Source organism: Dipodomys merriami, unplaced genomic scaffold, assembly GCF_024711535.1.
Source record: "Dipodomys merriami isolate MVZ:Mamm:240054 unplaced genomic scaffold, mDipMer1.0.p SCAF_106, whole genome shotgun sequence".
Taxonomy (NCBI): domain Eukaryota; kingdom Metazoa; phylum Chordata; class Mammalia; order Rodentia; family Heteromyidae; genus Dipodomys; species Dipodomys merriami.
Window position 1 is genome coordinate 4480788 of NW_027202338.1, and position 12877 is coordinate 4493664.

Consider the following 12877-nt stretch of genomic DNA (forward strand, 5'->3'; position numbering starts at 1 on the left):
TGTGGTACTGAGGAATCGAACCCAGGGCTTCATGCATGCTAGGCAAGCAGTAAGCCACATTCCCAGTCTGACCTTTCCTGTTGTCTTTTTGTTGCAATCACGAAGACGGGTGGCAGCCACCTGCGGGTGAGGAGCACAAAGGGATCCGTATGTGTTCTTGCTGAAATAAATGGGGCCACGGCACCGAGGGCTGACAAACATGCCTTAGTGTTCTGTTTAGCAAAGATGACCTAGGTGAAAGGCCGAGGAGGTCCCTTGGGCGGGGACAGTGGGCTCCCCAGGGCAGGAGGCTGCCTGAGGTTTTGCTGGTTATTCTGGGGAAGGGATTCCCTTTTCCTGCATGGATCTCCAGGGGCAGCTCTTGGCTGCTCTCCACGCTGGACAGCTCCAGCCTGTCCTTCCAACAGAGCAAACACCTGCCAGCTAGACAGCAGTGCACTGCCCACGGTGTCCACACCGACTCCTGTGTCCCACAAAGGCCACACTCCTACAGAGCTCAGCATGACCAGCATTTTCCCAATGCCACTGCAGACTGGAAAAGTCCTTTCCATGACCCTGAAGTCCCGAGTGCAATAAAGATAAGGGAGAGCCAGGGACTGGTGTCTCATAACTGTCATCCTAGGAGGCTGAGATCTAAGGAATGTGGTTTGAAGTCATCCCAGATAGAAAACGCCATGAAACTCTTATCTCCAATAAACTACTCAAAAAAAAAAATGCTGGAAGTGGCACTGTGGATCCAGTGGTAGAGCGCTAGCCTTGAGCACAGAGAGGCTCAGAACAGAGCCCAGGGCCCTGAGTTCAAGCTCCTGGACCAACACAAAAAATAATTTTTCCTGATTCTCACAAGTTAATCTGAAATTAAGGCTCAGTTATCTCCTTTTTTAGTTTTGGTCAGTCATGGGTCTTGAACTCAGGGCCTAGGTACTGTGTCTGTGCTTTTTCATTCAAGGTAGCACTCTACTTCCAAGTTTTTCTGTGATTAATTGGCAATAATCTGAGTCTCACAGAATTTCCAGTTTGGGCTGGCTTTGAATCACAATCCTTAGCTTCCTGAGGATTACAGGTGTGATTCACCGGCACCTAGCTCTCAGTGGTTTTACAAGTAAATACTCTGTTGCGGTGAATAAATTCAACAGATTTGGGAGTGGTGATGTACTCCACCAGGGCTCCAGCATTGGGGAGGTGTGTTACCACAGGCAAGGAAGAAATAGGAAAATAGAAAGAAGTAAAAGTGGAACACAAGCCAGGCATCAGTTGCTCACGCCTGTCATCCTAGCTACTCAGGAGGCTGAGATCTGAGGATCGCATTCAAAGCCAGCCCGGGCAGGAAAGTGGGAGACCCTTATCGCTAATAAACCACCAGAAAACCGGAAGTGGCTCTGTGGCTCAAGTGGTAGAGCACTAGCCTTGAGCTGAAGAGCTGAGGGACGGTGCTCAGGCCCAGAGTTCAAGCCCCATGACCGACAAAACAAACAAAAAACATAGAACACAAAAAAACAAAAACAAAAACAAAAACATGGGCCGTGGTGAAGACACCAAATCAGAAGGTCATGGGTCTTGGACTCAGGGCCTAGGCACTGTCCTTCAGTTCTTCAGCTCAAGGCTAGTGTTCTACCACTTGAACCACACCACCACTTCTGGTTTTCTGGTGGGTTGTTGGAGGTAAGAGTCTCACAGGTTTTCTTGCCTGGGCTGGCTTTGAACCATGATCCTCAGATCTCAGTCTCCTGAGTAGCTGGGATTACGGGCATGAGCCACCGGTGCCCGGCTTTAAATAATTATTTTAAAAAGCCAGGATGCCCTGGAAAGAAGAGTGTTCATAGGTGCCATGGTGATTGGATCAAAGATGCAATGTGAAAATTCGGACCTCCAGATTTGAGTGACAGAGTTATGCTATGCTCCCTCCCTCCCCGCCCCCACCCCACTAGTCCTGCCACTCTATAAGATGAGCGCACAAGGCTTCATCTCTACAGACATAGAGATTGTGGTGGGGAAGACCACCAGGAGACACAGTAAAGCCAATAGAAAGTCTTCATTACCAGCCGGGACTGCACTGGGGCTTTGGGTGCCCCAAAAGGCCTCATGGCCTTTTTATTTTTTTTAAAGCAGACCTCCCTCTCCCTTATTCACTCAGGGTGGAAAGTCCCTGATATTGTTTTCCTGCAGGTACATGTCAAACATGAAGTTATAGAAGCTAAAACAATGCTGTAAACAAGCACGAGCGAGAGCAACATGACCTGTTACCATAACCTTCTTCTAACTCATTACGACGATTGTTACCTAGAAACAGAAGTGGAACAATGGCTACATATATCTTTAAGTGTCAAACTAGAAGGAACTAGTCTCATGAGTGGGGTGCAGTCCTCTAAGATGGAGTCACCAAAACAAAAGAGAGTTATTCCAGCTAAGAATAATCTCTGAAGATAATGAGATTTGACAAGCCTTAGTACAAGGTCAGTCTGGACTTCATCCCATGGGAACAGGAAGTCCCGCCATCTTGTCCTAGAATGTTTCCTCCAAGGCTTGGGCCTGGGGCTGGGTGAAGTAGTTCTTCCCGTCCCCCATGATGCCTAGAGGCCATGGAGAAACACTGACATCAGACTGTCCCAGGGCAGGAAGGCGCTGTCCCCTCGTGTCCCCTTCACCGTCTGCCCACCCTGGGCGGGAGGTGAAGCCACAGATTTCCCCTGGGAGATAGACTCCATAGCGAACATGCTCCATTCCAGTGCTCCTCTGGGAAGTTCTGTCCTCGCCGTTTCTTCTTGCTGTGTGCAGGAGTCCGGAAGCTCAGGCTGGGCTCTCAGAGGTCTCTGGTCCCCTCTGTGTTCGCGTGCATGTGATAGGGTTCTTATATAATAGAGAGTTCACTGTGTGTGCATGTGCATGTGTGTGCGGGGGCAGGTGAGGGAGGAGAGTGCCAGTACAGGAGCTCGAACTCAGTGCCTGGGTGTTGTTTTGGAGTTACTTCCTTCTTAAGGCTGCCCTTCAACCTTTGCCCCATGTGAGGCAGGTCACCAAAGGCCACACCAATGCCTCTGACTGGGACAAAGAGCTCCACCGGCCCTCACAGAACCCAAACTGAGTGCCTTCCATGCCAAGTTGGCCCAAATCCATCATTTGCACAACCAAGCACAAGTCCGAGTGCAAGGTCTGAGCTGTGACACACGCACATGAGGCACCTTCCATCCCTGCCCATGGCTCCCAGCAGGTCAGTCTGCAGAGGCCTTGGTGTGCTTTATTCTACTTAAAAACACTGCAAGACACAGTGAAATACTAATCTATGTCTGATTTTGGCAAAAATACACAGCACTTTGCAGATCATAGTCCAACTGATTTTTTTTTTTTTGGTGCCATTTCTGGGCTTGGAGTCAGAGCCTGTGCACTGTCTCTGAATTTTTGTGCTCAAGGCTGGTGCTCTATCACTTGGGCCACACCTCCACTTCCTGCATTGTGAGGATTAAGTTGAGATGAGAGTCTCCTGGACTTTGCTGCCTGGGTTGGCTTCCAACTGTGATCATCAGTTTTCAGCTCCCGAATAGCTCAGCTTAGAGGCATGAGCCACCAGCGCTGGGCTATAGTTCCAATTGGTAAGACATGTTGGATTAGAGGAGAAACAGTTCATCAAGCACCTCTACTGGTTATAAAGCTAAATCCATAGGGCCTGAGGCACCAGATGATGAGGTACATAAAACACAGATGTGAGGTACTCCTACCCTTCATACCCAACTCAGGCCATGGAGCCCTGACAGAGCATGGAGAAATGACAAAATTACAAACATGGGGAATGACCCAGAACTTCTGCATGATTAGAAACACAGCAATTCCAAATTCAAGTGAGAAACTCTGAAATGGACAGCAAAAGAAAATTAAAATCACAGCTGGGTGCCAGTGGCTCACAACTGTAATCCTAGCTACTCAGGAGGCTGAGATCTGAGGATTGAGGTTCAAAGCCAGCCCAGGCAGGGAAGTCTGTGAAACTCTTATCTCCAATAAACCGCCAGAAAATCGGAAGTGGTGGTGTAGCTCAAGTGGTAGATCACTACTAGCCTTGAGCTGAAGAGCTGAGGGACAGCACCCAGGCCCAGAGTTCAAGACCCACGACAGACCAAAAAATGTCCCTTCTATTCCTATTCTCCCCAAAGCTTTTAACATGAATAGATGTTGTATTTTGTCAAAAGCTTTTTCTGCATCAGTGGAGATAACTATGTGGTTCTGGACCTTGGCTCTATCAATATGGTGAATTACATTTATTGCTTTATGCATGTTAAACCAGCCTTGCATCTATAGAATGAAGTGTATTATTTTTAAAATTTGTTTCTGGATTCTGTTTGCCAATATTTTATTGAGGAGCTTTGCATCTGTGTTCATCAGAGAGATTGGTGTGTAGTTCTCTTTTTTTCTTGGATCTTTGCCTGGTTTGGGGATGAGTGTGATATTGGCTTCATAGAATGAGTTTGGGATTTCTCCTCTGCTTCTATTTCATGGAAGACTTTGAGGAGTATGGGTATTACTTCCTCTTTAAAGGTCTTATAAAATTACATGGTGAATCCCTCTCGGCCAGGGCTTTTCCTTGTTGGAAGACTTCTAATTGCTTCCTTTATCTCGTTGTATGTTATTGGCTCATTTAGTTCATTTATATCTTCTGGGTTTAGTTTGGGCAATTTGTATTTCTCTAGAAATTCATTCATTTCTGCTAGGTTGTCCTTCTTAAGTAAGTATAGATTCTGGAAATATTTATGATCATTTGGATATCTCAGCTATTTGTTGTAATTTTTCCTGTGGCATCCTTTATTTTATTGATTTGGGTCTCTTTTCTTCTTTTTTCTACTCTTGCAAGAGTTTTGTCAGTTTTATAATTTTTTCCCCCAAACAGCTTTTGTGTCATTAATTTTATTTATAGTTTTAAAAATCTCTATCTCATTAATTTCTTTTATCTTGGTTATCTCGCTCCATCTAGTAACTTTAGATGCAATGATTTCTTGCTTTTCTAGTAGTTTTAATTGCATTATGAGATTATTTACTTGAGCAGCTTCTGTTTCCTTGATGTGTGGGCTCAGAGCAATGAATTCGCTCTAGCAAGAGAATCACCATTTTGTGCATGAAAACTCCAATTTGAGACAAGGCCTATTTCCCGCATATGAGCTTAGGTCCTCGTAATGCCTGCAGACGTCCCATTTGTACCCTACCCCATAAGTTCCCCTAGCAACAGCCAATGAATGAGAAGGCGGAAAGTCCCCTGAGATTCGAAGCGTTGCATTGCCAGCATATTCTTTGCGGTTTAGCTTGCTGCCCTATCTAATGAGACTGTTACACGACTGTTCTAAAACGCTGACTAAATGTCACACAGATCCCTGTTCTAGACAGGGCGGGGTTTCAGCGGCTCCCTCCCGGGACCAGCATCTCCCAATGGGGGGGCGGGTGTGTGTGTGTGTGCTGTACTCGCTGCCACGATTTGATTCGTGCTTCCCTATGGGGGCTGTGGCGTCGGCGCACTTGATTGGTAGATCCTGTAAGGGGGGAGGGAAGGGCCCTTTCTCTCCCGGCTGCGCCTGCGCGCGGCTCCTCTGGATGGCCAGCCCGGGATTCCTCGCGGTGGGTATTTCTGCTGTCTGGGTTCTGAAGTCTGCACGGCCGTGGGCCGGGGCGGGGGCTTCGCGGGCTTCTGTCTCTGTGTGTGCAATGGAGGAGGCTTTTCCTTCCTTCCTTCTCAGTTCCTGCGGTTCTCTGTTGTCGGATTTTCCCGCTGTTGTCAGCATCTTGGGGGGATCTGCGTGTTGGGACCCCCCCACCCCCTGTTTGGGTGAAGACAATGAGGGTGGTTCCCAGGTAGTACGCACCATTTTGGGGTCCCTGGTATCTTTTTTTTTTTTTTTTGGGTCCGGTCATGGGGCCTGAACTCTGGGCCTGGGCGCTGTCCCTCAGTTCTTCAGCTCAAGGCTAGCGCTCTACCACTTGAGCCACAGCGCCACTTCCGGCTTTTTTCTTTTCGCTTATGTGGTGCTGAGGAATCGAACCCAGGGCCTCTGGCATGCAAGGCAAGCGCTCTACCACTGAGCCAACTTCCCAGCCCCTCTTTTGTTTTTTATATGACTTTTTACCCATGTAAAAAATATATAATATCTAAAAATATATAAAATATATATTTATATTATATATAATATATGCTATATTATATATAGTGTATATGTAATATATTTATATAGGTAAGTGTATGATGTATAGTTTGGTTCTTAATTTTTTATGGTTTCTAATATGTTTGACCAATGTCGCCATTGCATTAAAATGTAGCATGTAACTATAAAAGCATCCAAAACTAAATATAGATTTTTTTTTTCCCCTAAGACCCAGGCATACCACTCCTGGGCATGTACCCAGAACATCACGAGCCTGGATTTTGTAAAGACAGCTGCACGTCCATGCTCCCTATTCACAATAGCCAAGAAAGAAACAGTCCAGGCGCCCCACAGTAGATGAGTGGATCCCCAAAATGTGGTACCTATATACAATGGAATTTTACACAGCCATTAGAGAGCATGAAGTTATGTCATTTGCAGGGAACTGGATGGAACTAGAGCAAATGATGTTAATTAAGAGAAGCCAAGCTCAGAGTCGCTAATGGAGCAGGTTTTGTCTCCTAGGAAGCTATTAGTTCTAAAATACACTGGTCAATGATAACAGATAGAGGATTCTAGATAGTCACACACAATGAGACCAAAAGAGGATACTCTTAGGAGAGAAGCACAATGCCTACAAAGCTCTTTATGTCTAGATAAAATAAGAAAACTATGGAAATGAACTCCCAAGTTATGGAAACAAGACATCTTTTACTTTTTTTTTTAGATTAAAAAATTTTATTTGCTGATGATTCTGTTTTCTTTACCTATGTCTGGTATATTCATGTGTATATCTATGAGAAGGTGGGGGGAGACCCCAGAACTCAAGGGGAAAAGGGTAAACAAGTGCAGCCGTGGGGCTCAGTGGACATGGATGAAGTGAGCTATGCAACTCATGGGTGGAGACAGGAAGGATGGATGGAGAAAGCAAGGGCAGGGAAGACACCAGATAGGAAATATGCTCATTACCTCATTCATGTCATTGCAAGCCCTCTGTACATCACCTGTATTATACCAATAAGGTTATTATTTTTTTAAAGAAAAAAGCCTCGTATGCCCTGGATGGAATAGAGTTAATGGGCACCGTGGTGATTGGATTAAGGCTTCAATATGAAACTTTAGACCTCCAGATTTGAGTTACGGATTTATGCTATGATCCCCGCCCCCCCAATCCTGTCACCTCTATTAGGTGAGGGGGGGGGGCCACAAGTGTTTGTCTCTACAAACATAGAGATAAGTCTGGACTTAGTCCCAAAGGGAACAGCTCCAGAGGAAGTCCCGCCATCTTCTCCCTGAATGTTTCCTCGAAGGCTTGGGCCTGGGCTGGGGTGAAGTGGTTCTTCCAGTCTCCTATGATGCCTGAAGCCATGGAAAAACAATGACATCAGACTAATCCAGGGCAGGACGGTGCTGTCCCCTTGTGTCCCCTCTGCCCTCTGCCCTCCCTGGGAGTGAAGCCACAGCTCTCCCCTGGGAGATGGACTCCACATGCTCCATGTGCAGTGCTCTCCTTTGAAGTTCTGCCCTCTGCCACTATGGGTGCTGTTCCTGCCCCAGGTGTGGGGAGTCAGGAATCTCATACTGGGTTCTCAGAGGACTCTGGTACCTTCAATATCTGCCTGTATGCAATAGAGTTCTTCTATACTATAATGTTAAGTGTGTGTGCGTGCACGCGCGCACGTGCACATGCGCATGTGCACACGCACACACGCATGCATGGATAGGGGTAGCCAGTACAGAGACTCGAATTCAGGGCCTAGGTGTTGTGTCTGAGTTGTTTTCTGCACTTGAGCCTCAGCTCCATTTCCAGCTTTTTGGCTAGTTTACTGGAGATAAGTTTCTCACGAACTTTCCAGCTCAGGCCAGCCTTGAAATGTGATCCTCGGATCTCAGCCTCCTAAGTAGCTAGGGTGATAGGCATGAGGCACCAGCGCCCAGCTCTTTATTTCTGACATGCTTTTTAAGCATTGTCTGGGACCACTCTTTTCTGAAGTGACAAAAAAAAAAAAGCCCTCAAAGATGATGCTGTGTACAAATATAAAAACACAGCACCTGTGTCATAGTGTTAGAGCCCATTATGAACTGCTGATGAGGTCTAATCAGCGTTCAGCACCAGGAGCCCCAACACAGCGCTGCTGTCACCATCTCCATGAACACTCATGGTGCCTGGCTCTCTGTACCTTATGGGGTCACCATGGGGAGCACGGAGGGAGGCAAGGCCGGGATGGCAGCCTCTGGGGGAGCTGAGCACCCACACGGAGGGAAAAACTGAGATTCTCAGTAGCCTGGGCACTGGGGTCCTGTGGCATCAGCTCTACTTGTCTCTGCCACAGAATGCTGGCTGCTAACTTCCAGGGTCTTTCTTTTCTGTCCTTTTGGCCATGGCGCAAACTATCTATCCCCTCTGCCGCCCTCTGGTGGACAAAAAGACTCCTGAGGGCAGATTTTTTTCTGCTGCTAGGGATTTATTTACTAATCTGTAGAGAAATATTTTATTCATTGTGCCAGGGTGCTGCCCCTGAGCTTCTTTTACCCAAAGCTCATGCTCTACTACTTGAGCCACAGCTCTACTTCCAGGAACAGCTGCAGCTGCTGCTGTGCTTTTGTCCAGTCGTGGGGCCTGAACTCTGGGCCTGGGCGCTGTCCCTCAGCTCTTCAGCTCAAGGCTAGCCTCTACCACTTGAGTCACAGTGCCACTTCCGGGTTTTTTCTTTTTCGCTTATGTGGTGCTGAGGAATCGAACCCAGGGCCTCATGCATGCAAGGCAAGCGCTCTACCACTGAGCCAACTTCCCAGCCCAGGCCACAACTTTGTGGTTGTAGCACCTGACTTCCGTTTCCCAGCCTCTGGCCCCTCCTTCCCTGGGGCATTTCCATACCTTTCCCGATGAGTTTTATACTGGTGGGAATAAGCTCCTCGGGCACATGGCTGAGATTGGACATCTTGTTCCTCCTTCATCGCCTGGAAGGAACTGTTCTCCAGGACCAAGTCCAGCTCTCCTGGCTCCAGTGCCTTCCCCAGGATCTGGCAGATCTTCTCTATCATGCTCTTCGGGTCCTAAGGAGAGAAAAATAGGGCCACAGGTATGAAAGGGAGACAACAGGGAATGGGTCTTAGGAGGAGGGAGCAGGAGGAGGGAGAAACAACAGAAGGAACTGGCAGGGGAAAGGATGAGTGGAGTGGGGGATTGGAGGCGTGGCTCAGTGGGTTGAGCACAGCATCAGGTACTTAGTTCAAGAATCCACCTTGGACCAGAAATAAAAAGAAAGGAAAGGAGGATGAGTGGAACGCAGGAAGGAATAACACACAACATGATGCAGAAATGTGACAGGAATGGTGGGGTGGAGACTAGCGGGGATTCTAGGGAGGGGAGGTGGTAGAAGGGGTGAGGAGGGTGGTGGGGTAGGGTGCATGTAAAATCAATCGTTACCTTTTTCATTTGCTCATAACTGAGGACTAGCATGTTCTCTTTTTCCCTTATGGATATCCAACCTCGGATGTGATCAAACCATGACTCGTATGGCACTGCAGGGGGAACAGCGGGGATGGTATAAAAAGTCTCTACCAGGACTGGGAAGGTGGCTCAGTGGTAGAGTGCTTGCCCAGCATGCATGAAGCCCTGGGTTTGATTCCTCAGTACCACAGATACAGAAAAAGGCAGAAGGGGCACTTAATTGGGAGAGTGCTAGCCTTGAGCCAAAGAAGCTCAGGGACAATGCCCAGGCCCTGAGTTCAAGCCCCAGGACTGGTAAAAAAAAAAAAAAGTCTCTACCATTCCTGATCTGCCCTGAGGTCTCAGCACTGATTGCCCCCTTCACAAGCCACTCACCGAGTCCTTGCAAGAACCATTCAAAATATTGTTGCAGTGACTCTGGTTTCTTAGCCAGATTTGTAAAACCCCAGAAATAATAACAGATATAAGGACATCCTTAGGGTTTCTGATGACATAGATCACCTTAAAGAGAGAAGGAAAAGAATTAAACAAACAGAAAACAAAAAACATTCCCATAATGTCTCACGTGCATGATGTTGCATGTTGCACGTTTCAGATCAAGTCTCTAAAACTGCTCTCAAACATCAAAATATCAATGGGTCTTTTGGTCGGGCATTCATTCTTCAAATACATTTCAGATTTCCTCCAGACAAATTACCTTGCCAGGAATAAAACAATGGAAGGACAATGCCTACAAAGCACAGGAGAGCAGATGCTGGTTATCATTTGCTGGCCATAGATTTATGAGTTGTTCTGTAAAAAATCATTGAAGGGGCTAAGTGGTGGTGGCCCTCGCCTGTAATCCCAACTACTCAGGAGGCTGAAATCTGAGGAGCACAGTTCCAAGTAAGCCCAGGAAGAACAGCCCACGAGACCCTTACTTCCAATTAACTGCCTGAAAACCACAAGGGGAGCTGTGGCTCAAAGTGGCAGAGTGACAGCTTTCAGGACAAAAGCTCAAGGACAGTATCCAGGCCCTGAGTTCAAGCCCCAGGAGTGGTAGAAAAACAGAAACAAAAAAGCCATTCAAGTTGGGGTCAGGGAGTATGAACTATTGCAGCAGAAGAGAGTTCACCCCCTGTGCACCCATTTCTATGATATTCAGGAGCAAACACATCTAGGTAGCATTGCACAGAGTTAGTAAGTAAGAGTGTGGGCTGGGCCAGGGAACTGGGATCTCTCTCTGGAGGACAAAGGCTCTTGGTCTGATCTGTCCATGAACACCAAGGTGTTTATTCACTCTTCCAGCATTCAGGCCACAGGCACCAGGCCACAGGACACTGAAAAAACACAATCTCACTTGGCTCTTTTTAAAAATTTCCTCTTGCCAGTCCTGGAGCTTGAACTCAGGGCCTGGGTGTTGACCTGAGTTTTTGTGCTCAAGTCTGATGCTCTACCAATTGAGCCATAGCTCCACTTCCAGCTTTTTTTTGATGGTACATTGGAGATAAGCGTCTCCTAGCCTTTCCTGCCTAGGCTGACTTCTGATCTTGAACCTCAGATCTCAGCCTCCTGTTTAGCTGGGTTGACCGCATGAGGCCTGGGTATCTGCTTAAAATACAGTTTGGTTAGTCTTTCAGTGCATCCAGTTCATCTGTCAGGGATTATGCAGCCAGGACTCTGGTTTGGTCTGAGGACCCTCACCTCATATAGGAGAGTCTCAGTCCTCTGTGAACTACAGAGGGAGAATGCCAGACCTGCTGGCTATGTGCATTTTTAAGTGGAAAAGTCCTTGATGGAACAGTTATTGGGCACTGAGCACTGACCTTGGCCTTGGAGGTGAAGAAAGACTTGGGGAAGAGTTGGATGGGGAGGTGGGAAAAGATGGGGGGGGGGACCCTCCTTCCTGTCTTTTATGATTTGGGATCCACATGTGGTCTCAACCCATGGGGAGCGATTAAATGAGGTCACAGATCGGATCCACTTGGGATCACCCTTGGTGTGAATCAGAGAGAGAACCTCAATCAACCAGTGGGTTCCTGGGGGCAGAAAGAAAAACAAAAGTCACTCTATCTGAATAACAATATTATATATGATTTCATAGTGGTAAAATATACATACCATAAACCTTAATGATGTAAACTTTCTCAAGCAAGCACTCTGGTGCAGATAAGTAGTGTTTAGTTTATTTCAATCATGGCTAACTCAACGCCAGTATTCTGACATCTTATAAATCTACATTGTCTATGACAACTGAATAATGATTTGCTTTGCCACCTGTCCTGACCCCCACCATCCACTTTTCTCCTCCTGGACTTTGAGAGTTCTGGGACTTGTATGTGAGTGCAATCACACACAGTTTGTGCTTTGCACTGTGGCCTTGTCTCATGTGCTTCAAATGTCCACATATCCTGAAAATAGAAGAGCATGGGTCTTAGTTGTCTCCAAAGTAATATTCTACTTTGATCTCTCAATCTGTTTGGGATTACGCAGCCATTTCTCTGGGGATATTTGGGTTTAATCTACTTCTCAGCAGTTCGTGAAATCCCTTCCGTGCACCCTCTGCCTCTGAATTCTGGGACTGGCCTGCCAGTTCCTTCTACTTACTAGAAAGTTCCCAGTTCCCAACTGCAGCCCAACAACGAGTCTTCAATTTCAAATCATCCCTCTCCTCCAAGTAACGTCAAAGCATCCTTTTCGTTTTAATTTATGATGGCAGCTCCTCAAAAATTTTCATTTATATTTTTGGTGCCAATCCTGGGGCTTGAACTCAGGGCTTGGGAATAGTCACTGATCTTTTGTGCGCAAGGTTGGTACTCTACCACATGGGCCACAGGTCTTCAATAATGAGCTGATACACCGTCCCCACAAAAGAGGCTGGAGGGAGTGGGGCACAGGCCTGGCCTTTCCCACGCAGCCTCGGCCCCGTCTGCTCACTTGATTTGGGGTAGGTCACCGTGATGATGTCCTCATCCTTCAGCATCAGCTCCTCGAGAGCTGCTTTTATGACTTCAGAGTTGAAACTCACGGCAGGGAAAGGAATGCCCTGGTACCACACGTAGTCCTGAGCCATGGATGAGCCCTGTGTGCCTGGCTCTAGGTCCCAGGCCAATGGCACTGGCGAGGTGGTGACACCACTGACTGAAGCCAATCATTAACTTGTTTCATTTTGTTATGAAAGTGATTTGATGATTTAAAAAAAAGACAACACAGAGGGCAACTGTGAAATTATTCAAGGCGATCTGTGCTCTTCTGACTTTAGTTCATGGTAGGGAATCTCAACTACCAGAGGAAATACAAGGAAATAGGCTTGAGGGCTCTTTTTGTTTTT

At 47.0% G+C, this 12877-nt stretch overlaps 1 pseudogene; it reads right to left on the reverse strand.

The window, feature by feature from the left end:
• Window positions 1–7332: 7332 nt before the first annotated feature.
• LOC138811532 (sulfotransferase 2A1-like) lies at window positions 7333–12619 on the reverse strand (annotated as a pseudogene).
• Window positions 12620–12877: the final 258 nt, after the last annotated feature.